We start from the raw sequence: 12,496 nt of genomic DNA on the forward strand, positions 1-12,496 counted from the left end.
TGTTACACTCTTACTTGTCTAATTTATAAATTAAATAGGGAATTATGGATAGGAAAAAAAACCAGGATATATGTAGATATATAAGGTTTAGTACTACCTACAGTTTCAGACATCCACTAGGGCTCTTGGAATATACCTCCCATGGATAAAGATGGGCTACTGGGTATTTATTTGAGAAGTAACTCAGCATTTAATTTATCTTTCCCTCTCAAACATAAGTCTAAGATACACCGGACTTTGTCTATTTTGGCCCCTGGTATATTCTCACTGGGGTTGGTAGGGTTTTCAAACATTTTGAGCATTCAGTAAATGCTTACTGACTGAGTTACGATGTTTTCATGTCTGATACTGTTGGCAGGAATTAAGACGCATCATGGGTGTTTATCCTCAGGAAGATTTTAGTGAAACATTTTCTCCCTTCAACTCCAGAAAGTTACAAGCACAAGATCATACATAGATTGTCCTCGAAAAGTTTATTTTTACTCTACAGAGCTTTACAATGATCAAGGATAATGGACATATTGTGCCTTTCCATAAGTATTTCTCCAAAAATAAAAATAAAGTATGCCATTTAGTTTGCATTGCACTTATTTAGTCATTTTAGGACTATAATAGCTAATTCAAGTCTCTTCCAATGAACTTTTGCTGTGAGCTGTGTACACAGGTATAACAGATTATTTAAAAAATCAATTATCCTAAGAATCTTCCAGTATAACAGAAAATTTTGGCCTTCTAATTAATGACTCTTCAGTTCTTGGTCCTTCTACTACGGTTTGGTATTCTCTCTGTTTCAATCAGTGTTTTGTGCTAGAGTAAATCATAGGTCATTCAAAACCTCCTTGACATGAAATATGTCACTTCCTAACCATAGTCCAGCCAAACAAAGATTCACCCATTTCCTGTGAATAAGGCACTTAAAGGTCAAAAATATTTCTCTTGGCAGTAATAGGTAATTTCTTCAATGTTCAACTTATGTTCAAACACATCTAGTGATTTCCAAACTTGATAGCATATGAAAAAGCACTGAGATGATGATTTTTAAAAATAATAATCCAAAGACTCACCTAGACCTACTAAATGAGAATCTCAATATAGTGCCTTGTAATATTATAACAAGAAAAAGCACACCACCCATAAACTGCTTTAACCAATTTCTGCACCAGATTCAGTAAACATTGATTTCTGCCATGCACAATCACGTCATAATTTTCTAGCAAAAATGTAATAAAATACATATTTTTCTTGAACCTAGCAGGCGCCATATGACCATTTAATAAGATTAATTAATACATGCATAGTTCTTCCAAAGTTCTCACAATGCTTGAGATTGTCTTATACCCTGAGTTTAGCTCACGCCCACCATGTGCTGTCTTCCCCAGGCCTTTTGCACACATTAAGTGCTTAAGATCTCAGGGTTACGGGCTCCCGTTACAGTGTCCACAGGACTCCAAATATCATTCTCACCATAAGCAAGTGCAGTGTTTCTCTCTTTGGTTCATAGCAACCACACATGAAAATCGACCCCTGTTCCTTAATAGTCTCTGTGTAGGCAAATAAACAAACATAGGTTAATGAAAATTTTATGTTATGGTGTGCTGGGCTGTAAAACAAGTTTTTTTTAAAGCTCAGGAGGTGGAGGTGCTTATACTTCAGTTGTATAATGTGCATAAAACTGGATAATAGATCATGCTTTGGTCAGGGTATCAGCAGAATTCCTTTCCACCATCTTTTGCAACCAGCCAAAGTGATCTTCCTGCCTGATTGTTACCTCTGTTACTCCCTACCCCTCCCATCTCTACCACACCCACAAAATTGTGATGTTATGTACTATTTTACCCCTTATTTTGTTTTGTAGTCATGTTTCTTAATATTTATTTATTTTGGGGAGAGTGCAAGCAGGGGAGGGGCAGGCAGAGGGGAACACAGGACCCTCTGTACTGACAGGCTAAGAGTAGCAAGCCTGATGTGGGGTTCGAGCTCAGGAACTGTGAGCTCAAGATCTGAGCCAAAGTCAGACGCCCAACCAACTGAGCCACCCAGGGCGTCCCTCATAGTCCTCTTTACATACATGCTCTTATAATCTCATTTGGAACCCAGAACCTGGGCAAACTACAGCCTGTGAACCTCATAATGCCTGAGCACTGCAGGGTTGAGTGGTCCCAATGGAAACTGTATGGATGACAAGACTAAAATATTTACTCTGTTGTCCTTTAGAGAAAACTGTCAACCTCTTGATAAGAAACTTCTAGAATACTTTGCTAAACAGAGACTCTCCACTCCTTAACAAGACTTACAGGCTAGATGTTATTACATTTCTTTTCACACCCATTTCCCTTTTTCTCTAGGTAATTATTTGCAATGCCTGAAAGTAATAGCTGTCCTCCAAATTCTTCCTCTATGTGCCTTATGGAGTAGGACATAATATGAAGAATGTCGTTTAAACATCAGGTACTTTCAGTTGGCCGGTTAGCTCAGTTGGTTAGAGCGTGGTGCTAAACATCAGGTACTTTCTCCTGGCGGTCTTCTGAGGGTAGTAACACCACATGCTAAATAGTTCTTAATTGTTTTGCAGCTTTCTTCTTTTGCATCGCAAAAGCAATATAAATAAACCCAGTATGTAGTGAATTACTTATTCCCTTCATCTAGAGTTCCTGCCATGTGTGCGCCCTAGATAGAGTCTTCCTCATCACTAATATTTTTAAAATGTTTTTAATGTTTATTTGTTTTTGAGAGAGAGAGTGCGCAGACGTGTGTGGGTGAGGGGCAGAGAGAATGGGAGACACAGAATCTCAAGCAGGCTCTGAGTCTCTGAGCTGTCACCATAGAGCGCAAAGTGGGGCTGGAACTCACGGACCAGGAGATCATTATCTGAGCCGATGTCAGATGCTTAACAGACTGAGTTACCAAGGGACTTCTCTCTTCACTAATCTTAATTTTTTCTATGAGTTTGCATCTAATGCTTCATTTTCTAATCTCGATGTTCCAGCTGAAAAGAACCATAGTTAGATTAAGTGAGTTTAATTCCACATTTCAGGTTGTTGGATGTACTCACTGCTTCCTCCAACTCAGTGCTCACCCTCTCCTTCATTTCTCCTGGATGGAGGTGAGAGCCGTACTCTGAACATCCCATCTGCAAATGTTGCTTTCTTACTGAGCCCTACAGGCTGGATGCATGAAGAGTCTGTTCACACTACCATCATGGAGCCTGTTTCATTGCACCAAGGCTGTTTCACTTCAGCTGACTTTCCTCTGGAACCTGGGGCCAGTAGGTCAGGTTGAGTTCAGGCAAAATCTCCCACAGGTCTTCTAAGGGAATGCACAGATGAACTTGGCTTAAAATTACTAACATCAAGATTTAATTCTGACTGAGAGGGAAGGCTGCCTCTCTAGCTTACATATCCCATTGGTCTTTCCCTCATAGCCAGATCCACTTCTGTATTCCTGAGACCTACAAATTAGAAAAGAATAGTATTAAGAAGTCTGAAGATGGAGAATACACCTAGAGATATTCTAGAAAGTCTGAAATTTCTAGGAGTAATTAATTATAAATGGTCATGTCTCCTGTGTTCCAGCTAAGTTTGGACCATCCACCTGTGCTGAAGAAAATCTTTCAGAATTGCCTTTTTACTACAAACTGAAAGGGAAAAAAAGAATTGTCTTTATGCTACAAGTTTCCTTATTCTTAAACTTACGCAGAATTGCTCTCTCCTGTTTGTTAGTACATTGTTGTAACTCGGCACATGCAAACCAGAGTGGACTCTAACATATTTATGACAAAGCAGCCAAGAATAGATGATGGGAAAGGACTGTCTCTTTAATAAATAGTTTTGGAAAAATGGACAGCCAAAAGAATGAAACTGGACCACTGTCTCACACCATACACAAAAAATTAACTAAAACCTGGTTAAAGGATTGAAGGTAAGACTTGAAGCCATAAAATTCCTTGAAGAAAACATAGGTGGCCAGTTCCTTGATACAAGTCCTTTGATGACTTTTGGAATCTGGCACCATATGCAAAAACAACAAAAGCAAAAATAAACAATCATCAAGCTAAAAAGTTTTTGCACAGCACAGGAAATCATCAATAAAATGAAAAAGAAACCCACTGAACAGAAGAAAACAATTACACATTGTATATCTGATAAAGGATTAATATCCAAAATATATAAAGAACTCCTATAGTTCATTAGCAAGAAAAAGGAAAAATATGATTAAAAACTAGGTGGAGGGCCAAAAGTGACATTTTTCCAATGAAGACATACAGATGGTCAATAACTCCTTGAAAAGATGCTCAGCATCCTTCATTATCAGGGAAATTCAAATAAAACCACAAGGAAGCATCACCTGACACGAGGTAGAGTGCTTATTTTCAAAAATAGGCACAAGACATAACAAGGGCTGCTGAGGATATGGAGAGAAGGGCACAGTTAGTGGGAATGTAAGTTGGTGTAACCATAGTGAAAAGCAGTATGGAGGCTCCTTGGAAAATTAAAAATATTACTACCACGTAATCCAGCAATTCTATTTCTGGACTATTATCTGAAGAAAACAAAAATACTAATTCAAATGATATATATACACCCCTATGTTCACTGCAGTATTATTTACAATAATCAGGATATGGAAACAATCTAAGTGTCCATCCACAGATAAATGGGCACAAAAGTTTGGCACATATACAATGGGATATTACTTAGCCATAAAAAAATGAAATATTGCCATTTGCTAAAACATGGATGGACCTCAAGGGCATTATGCTAAGTGTTATATCAGATAAAAACAAATAATGTATGGTCTCATATGTGGAATCCAAAACAAAACATTACAAAACAAAACTCCAAAAGCCATGCCCATAAGTGGAACAAATTGGTGGCTGCGAGAGGGTGGACGTAAACTATTTTTTGGTGTCACTTTTGTCCTAGTTTAAATAAATTTGAATGAATTTTTTAAAGAAGCCATGTAGACTAGAAAAAAATAAGAACAGATATTTAAGCTAACAAAAACTTGAAGTCAGAACTTTAAAAACAAATGTATTGGCGAAATTAAAGAGAAAAATTACAATGAGATAAAAAGAGTAAGGATATTTTATTTTATGTATTTATTCAAATTAGTTAACACACGGTTTCTGGAGTAGAACCCAGTGATTCATCTCTTACGTATAACACCCAGTGCTATCCCAACAAGAGCCCTCCGTGATGCCCATCACCCAATTAGCCCATTGCCCCACCCACCTCACCTCTAGCAACCCTCAATTTGTCCTCCATATTTCAGAGTCTCTTATGGTTTACCCCCTCTCTGTTTTTATATTTTTATATTATTTTTCCTTCCCTTCCTCAATGTTCATGTTTGGTTTCTTGAACTTCACCTATGAGCGAAATCGCATGATATCTGTATTTTTCTGACTGATTTGTTTTGCTGAACATAATATACTCTAGTTCTTTCCACATTGTTGCAAATGGCAAAATTTCATTCGTTTTGATCGCTGAGTAGTATTCTCTTGTGTATACACCACATCTCCTTTACTCACTCATCATCAATGAACATTAGGCTCTTTCTGTAATTTGGTTATTGTTGTTGATATCACTGATATAAACATTGGGGTGCATGCGCCCCTTCAAATCAGTATTTTTGTATCCTTTAGATAACTACCTAGTGGGGCAATTGCTGGGTCATAGTGTAGTTCTAGTTTTAATTTTGTGAGGAACCTCCATACTGTTTTCCAGAGTGACTGCACCAGTTGCATTCTTGGGAACTCATCACAAAAAACAGTAAGAATTTAAATAAGTGAATAATGGGAACATTTTATTGAAAAACATTAAATAGGGGCTCCTGGGTGGTGTAGTTGGTTAAGTCCCCAACTTCAACTCAAGTCATGATCTCACGGTTTGTAGGGATTTGTAGGTTTGGGCTATGTGTCGGGCTCTGTGCTGACAGCTCAAAGCCTGGAGCTTGCGTCGGATTCTGTGTCTGCCTCTCTCTCTGCCCCTTCCCCGATAGCACTCTGTTTCTGTCTCTCAAAAATAAATGGTAAACATTGAAAATCATTAAGTAAAAAATTAAAATTTTTTCTATAACATTAGTTTATGTATAATATAAATTGATATAAGTTGAGAATAAACCTGATAGTAAAGATGGTGGGGCAATAAAGAAACAAACAAGCACATTTATGAACCATGTGCATTCATGATCATTGTGTAAGCATATTAAATACATTGTCAGATTTCATCCTGAAAGGTATTAAAATAATCCAAACAAACATATTACCAAATATATGTACCTGGGTTTGGTAATGGAAATGTAAAATGACTCAACATTAGAAAAAAGATCAATGTATTTCACCACATTAATATATGAAAATATTAAAGAAGAAATATCAAGATTTTAGATTTAAGTGAGTTTACATTGAAATATTATAAGTTAAAATATATTGTAATATAACAAATATTAAATATGTGAACTATTTAATATATCATATTAAATATATTAATACATTCTATTTTATATATTAGATATATGTCTTAAAATACACAGACATACCCAGCTCCCAAACACACACCACACATACAGACACACCCATGCTCAAATATATACTAAGATTCCCACATATGAAACTCTCTTTTCATTCTAGACCTAAAGTAATTTGTATAGTCTGATAAAATTAAGAACATAAATCCAGTAATTAAAAAAATAGGTCTCAATTCACTAGTTCTGTACAAAATATACTTTATCCCTCTTCCTGGCACGTACAATCAGTCTGAGAAATTTAAAAACTACTGATATTTCTTGCTGATGTTTCAAATTGGGAAAGACAAAAATTAAGAGGCAATTTTATCCTTTCTAAATTTCAACTTGTGAATTTTGAAAATAACTGCTTGGAATAAAGGATTGATCTGGAGGTGTGTGCATTTGGAATAATTCTTTCTGATTGAAGGAAAATCTTCTGTGCTATCACCTGTATTAAAGATCTAACTGCAGGCTAAGGCTATGCCTCCATGAGAATGGATTTGTCCTCTAGTCCCTAAAATAATCAGAAATATATTGAACACTGTTGAAAATGTGGATTATCTAATAATCACAAATAGTGGGAGCAATGCCCAGTACTTAACATTTTAAATGTTAAAGGTTTCTTCTCCCTCTTCTCCCCCATGACTTCAACTTACAGAAAAGGTGATAAACATTAACATCTAGCTCTCATTTCTTATAGGATAAATTGCTAGACTTAAATTTGCAAGGGAAGGAAAAATAAAGTGCACACACCATATACGTTCTATCCCAAGCTACTCATATATGAAAACTATGAAGAAACAATCTCTCCGCAGAGTTCCACACCTATCCACTTGACATGCCAATAGCTCACAGATGAGAAATAAACTCCTTACAGTTTTCTTGCCTTTTTAGCCAATTGTTACCTGAATTTGATTAAACAAAGACAATAGAAGACCATAACAGAAACAGAATAACAACAAGATCATGAATCAAAGAAAAAAACTTGTCTAAGACAAATGAAATAAAACAAAACCAAGTAAAAAACCAAAAAAAAACCCAGAAAATCTAAATCTAAAATTGATGGAAATGAAGAATCAATACGGGGTAAAATAATGTTAACAAAAATAAATAATTAGAGGTGATTTTCATTTTCCTCAATAAGAAGGTGATTATTAAGAATAGTTAATTCTCCAAAATTAACTTAATATGGTTCAATTAGATACATAATAGCACCTTATAAAAATTGAAAAGCAAAATTTTATATTATTTAAAAATAATATATATAAAAAGAACCAAAAATACTAAGAAACACTGATGTATAACTTTTTATGGTATAAATCAAAACAGACCCTAAATTAGTGAAAATATAGATAAGGTAGTATACTTAAGAATGGCATCTTCTACTTGGTGTTCATTTTACTATACTATGCTATATATCTGTATGTGTATGTGTGTTTAGTTACACACACACACACACACACACACACACACACACACACACACATAATAGCTCGTAAATTATTATTTCTCTTTCAGGGAACTAGACCAAGTCTTTGACTAAAGAGTTTTGCAACCAAGTGATGCTCCAAATGATATAATGAAGTATTTTGCCTCCAATACAACATTATTCTTTATTGTTAATTACTTGTTTGGATCTTATACTTCCAGTTAGATTATAATTTATTCAAAAGAGACAAAAATATATTGTTGTGTCATTTAAAATAATTTAGCATAATATTGCATACATTGAAATTCGTCATAAACACAATTATTGATTTATCTCAATTTCATATAGATTTTCATGATAAATGTCAATCATTAACATCATATAAAACAACTACATAATTGTACAATTACCAGAAGCATAAACATCAATAAGTGACGTTAATTATTGAAAACAGCACATGCAAAAACAAAGACGCTGAATTTTGTGATATGTATAATTCAATTGTCTATTTACAGCTTATAGAGGTTGAACAGATATATGTGATTCACTTTGTGTAATACTCATTTGGTGAAGGTAAACTGAAGTTTTACAAACTCATAACAATGGTAACTAAAATCCGCTATTATATATGAATATATAATATAAAAAATGTATATATAAAATAAACTTAAAGTCATTTTTAGACCTTTCTTTAAATTCACATATGAAGGTGCCTGGGCGGCTCAGTCGGTTAAGCCTCCGACTTCGGCTCAGCTTAGGTCTCACGTTCGTGGGTTCGAGCCCCGCGTCAGGCTCTGTGCTGACAACTAGCTCAGAGCCTGGAGCCTGCTTCCGGTTCTGTGTCTCCTTCTCTCTCTGCCCCTCCCCCTCTCATGCTCTGTCTCTCTGTATCAAAAATAAATAAAACATTAAAATTTTTTTTAAATAAATAAATAAATAAATAAATTCACATATGAACCATCCCTTATTACTTTAGTTTGCATGACAATGGGGCTGCATGGCCCAAACCACAAGCTAGAAAACTGCACGTCCTGGATGATAGAACTGTGTAGTTCTAATCTCTTGGGAATGATGATGGCATTTGTGTGGTATTGCCTGTTAATCTCAACTCCCACAAGGTGGCAGCTGACGGCTCTCATTTTCAGACTCTTCAGGAATTGTCTGAAGAGAGTTGCTTCACTCAAATCCATGCCTTCCCTATTCCTATGCAATCTGCTACCAATTCCTAGTCATCCTGAGTCCAAAGTCCCAGTGTCCTAGCCCCATCTTGGAAAATTCTGAAGGGTTACTTCATATTTAGAGCTCACTCCTATAGCGGTGAAGGACTTTGTAGCCACTCCACTGAAGCCAAATCTTCACTCTGCCCAGGGTTGTTTTTCTTCCATTCCCTCATGTGTTGATCCTGGAACATGCTCAAAGAAGCACTTTGCCCATTAATCTGTTTTAGGATCTGCTTTTTGAGGAATTCAGTCTGTGACAGAGGCCTTTACACATTCTCTGTGCGTTAGTTTTGTGCATGTAGAGGCTGCTGGGCCGTCTTCCCACTGAGATAAACAATCTTGCTACAATCTGTTAAATTTGTATTGACTTGATGGGAAGAAGTACATCCTTATATAATTAATCAAACGTCTTTAGTACAGGACCCTAGATCATATATATAATGTCTATATCCACAGAATGTAGATATTTGATATTATGTAAAACATTGCTAATACAAGATAGCGATGTATTATAAAATATAATTTTATTTGTGTTGTCTAAGATGTCAAATTTTTTCCCTAACTTCTTGTGTGTTGAGTCCAGTTCTTCAAGAATGACATAAGCATTATTATGCCAGGGTGTGACTTAGAAGTAGAATTCATTAATCTATATTTTATTAATATTAATAATATTAATATTAATCATCATTATTAATATTAATATTAATATCTTAATATTAATATTAAGAGATACCATTGAAAGAATTAATAATAATATTTCCATTATACAAAAAATAGTTTTTTAGTTTCAGCCACACACTTGTGTTAAACAGCTCCTTTAAAGTAAAAGACAGTTTGTAGATGTCTTGCTTAAGTCAGCAATACTTTCTCATCTATATTCATGGCTTTTTCAGGGTCTATGCAGTTAGATTTCAGAACCATGAGTCACAACCTTATTTCAGAAAGAATCTTATTTCATTCCATTGGTGAATATTGAAGTCTGAAGTGATAAAATTTAATGGTATTATAGGGCGTAGCATTGCTCTAAAAATATCGAGAATTTTGGACTCATAGCCCTGTTGAGAGTCACACCAAGAAAGAATTTTAAAAGATTTACCAGTCTACACTTTTATGAATATGAAAAGCACTTTTACAACTGATTTTTTTAACTGCAGGAGACTCCCAAAATTGTATTCTGTTTTCTTTTCAAGAAATGTACAATGGTTGCTGGATAATTTATCCATTTATTAAAGACTAATAAAATCATAAGTTGGTATGTAGATATATACATTTACTTGTATTAGGATCTTTGAGCAAATGTCTACAGACTATGTCATAGAATTAGAAATTGTTAATCAAAAGAGTCTAAAAATAAAGTATATATCACTAGCAGTCAAGTAAAAATTATTGATTAAGTATAAATATGATTTAATAATTATATAGTGGCCTCGATTATTTTCAGTAAGAAACTTTATGCTACTGCATCAAAAGGATCCATTGTGCTACACTCATAAGTATTAGTTGAGTTTTAAAATGTGGGTATTTTTTAAAGTTTATTTATTTATTTTAAGTTTATTTATTTTGAGAGAGAGACAGCATGAGCAAGGGAGGGGCGGAGAGAGAGGAAGACAGAGAATCTTAAGCAGGCTCTACAATGTCAGCACAGGGAGCTCAAACCAAAGAAACCATGAGATCATGACCTGAGCCGAAACCCCGAGTCAGATGCTTAACTCACTAAGCCACCCAGTCACCCTGTTAAGTTTGCTTTTTTATTTTGATAAAGAGAGTGCAAGCAGGGGAGGTGCAGAGAGAGAGGGAGAGAAAGAATCCCTAGCAGGCTCCATGCTGTCTGTGCAGAATCCGACATGGGCTTCCATCTCCCCAACCAGAACCATGAGATCATGGCCTGAGCTGATAACAAGAGTCAACCACTGAGTCATCCTGGAACCCCAAAACATGTGTATTTTAAAATCCAAGCCATTTTTTTATTGTATAAATAGTTTGTGATACTTTGAGATTTTAATTCCATGCTATGATCTACTGTTTCTCAAAAATTCCTAATTAATTTTTAAATTCTATTTAGGAAAATAACTTATTAGTCCCAGCTTCTGATTAGAGATTATAAATGCAGCATGACTTTAACTAGTAGATATGTGGATGAAAGGCATCAAATAGCAACCAGTTCACTGTATAAAAATTTTCTGAATGAAACACTTGTTTCCATCATTGTGATGGACATCCATAGATTTACTTGACAGAATAACTTCCAGTTAACTGGAAGAAATAGATTTTCCTACAGATTTATACTTTATATGTAAAATAGAAATAGCATAAACTATGTTTTTACATTCAAAACAATACAACCGATATGCACACATTATTGCTGCTTCAGAGTATCTTCTCTTCCTCTTAGAGTATCTGCCACTATAATCCACATACTGTCAACTGTTCTGCTGGTACCTGCACCCTTTCTTTAAACAGTCACTACTAGTCAATTGTAGGTGTTATTCATGGTCGATAAAGCTGTATGCATAAAGATAGCGCTGCTCATCCAACCTTAAAATGGAACATAAGAGCTAAGAGCTTCTGGCAATGCAGACTATCTTGAAAATATGACATTAAGTTTTTCTGCAATAAGAAATATGTAAAGTGCCCACTTCTAATCCACTGCAGTGAACAAAAGCTATGATATTTATCTAGAGCCACATTTTTCAAGTCCGTGTGAGGTCATCAATGGTTTGAGTTTGCTGTTCAAGGACATGCTTCTGGCACTTAGCCTTGTCATTCAGGCACATATTTGAAATGCATTAAAAAAATAAATATATAAAAGTTATTTATAGAGTTCTGTGTTGGGTCCACTTCTGCCCCACCATGCACCAGGCCTCCCTGTCTAGGGAAAAGGAATCAACTGAGATGTAGCCTTCTCTACCTTGCCCTCAGTTCATATCAAACACATATTGTCTCAGTATTATTTCATAAAGTCCCACCAAAAATAGATAGTGTCCTTGCTTTGTTTCTTTTTATTCCCTGTATCAGGCACCTGGACATAATTAAATATATATTGACAAACAGAATTAACTGGGTTACAAATAACTTGATAGAGGAAGAAGTCAGCTTTTAATCGGGTGGCTACATATTATACACATACAAACATTTAAATGTTTCACTTAATAAAAGTTTCAAAAAGTTTTAAATCTAGATTAGAATTTCTTTCTTTTTTAATTTATTTTTTTGAAATTTTATTTTATTTTATTTTTTTACTTTATAAAGTTTCATATTTTTTTAACATATGCAGTTATTTTCCATCATTTATAATACAGTAGTTACAATGACACTCCAAACAGAAAAGCAAAGTAAAAAATCA

Source organism: Suricata suricatta, chromosome 6, assembly GCF_006229205.1.
Source record: "Suricata suricatta isolate VVHF042 chromosome 6, meerkat_22Aug2017_6uvM2_HiC, whole genome shotgun sequence".
NCBI classification, from domain to species: Eukaryota; Metazoa; Chordata; class Mammalia; order Carnivora; family Herpestidae; genus Suricata; species Suricata suricatta.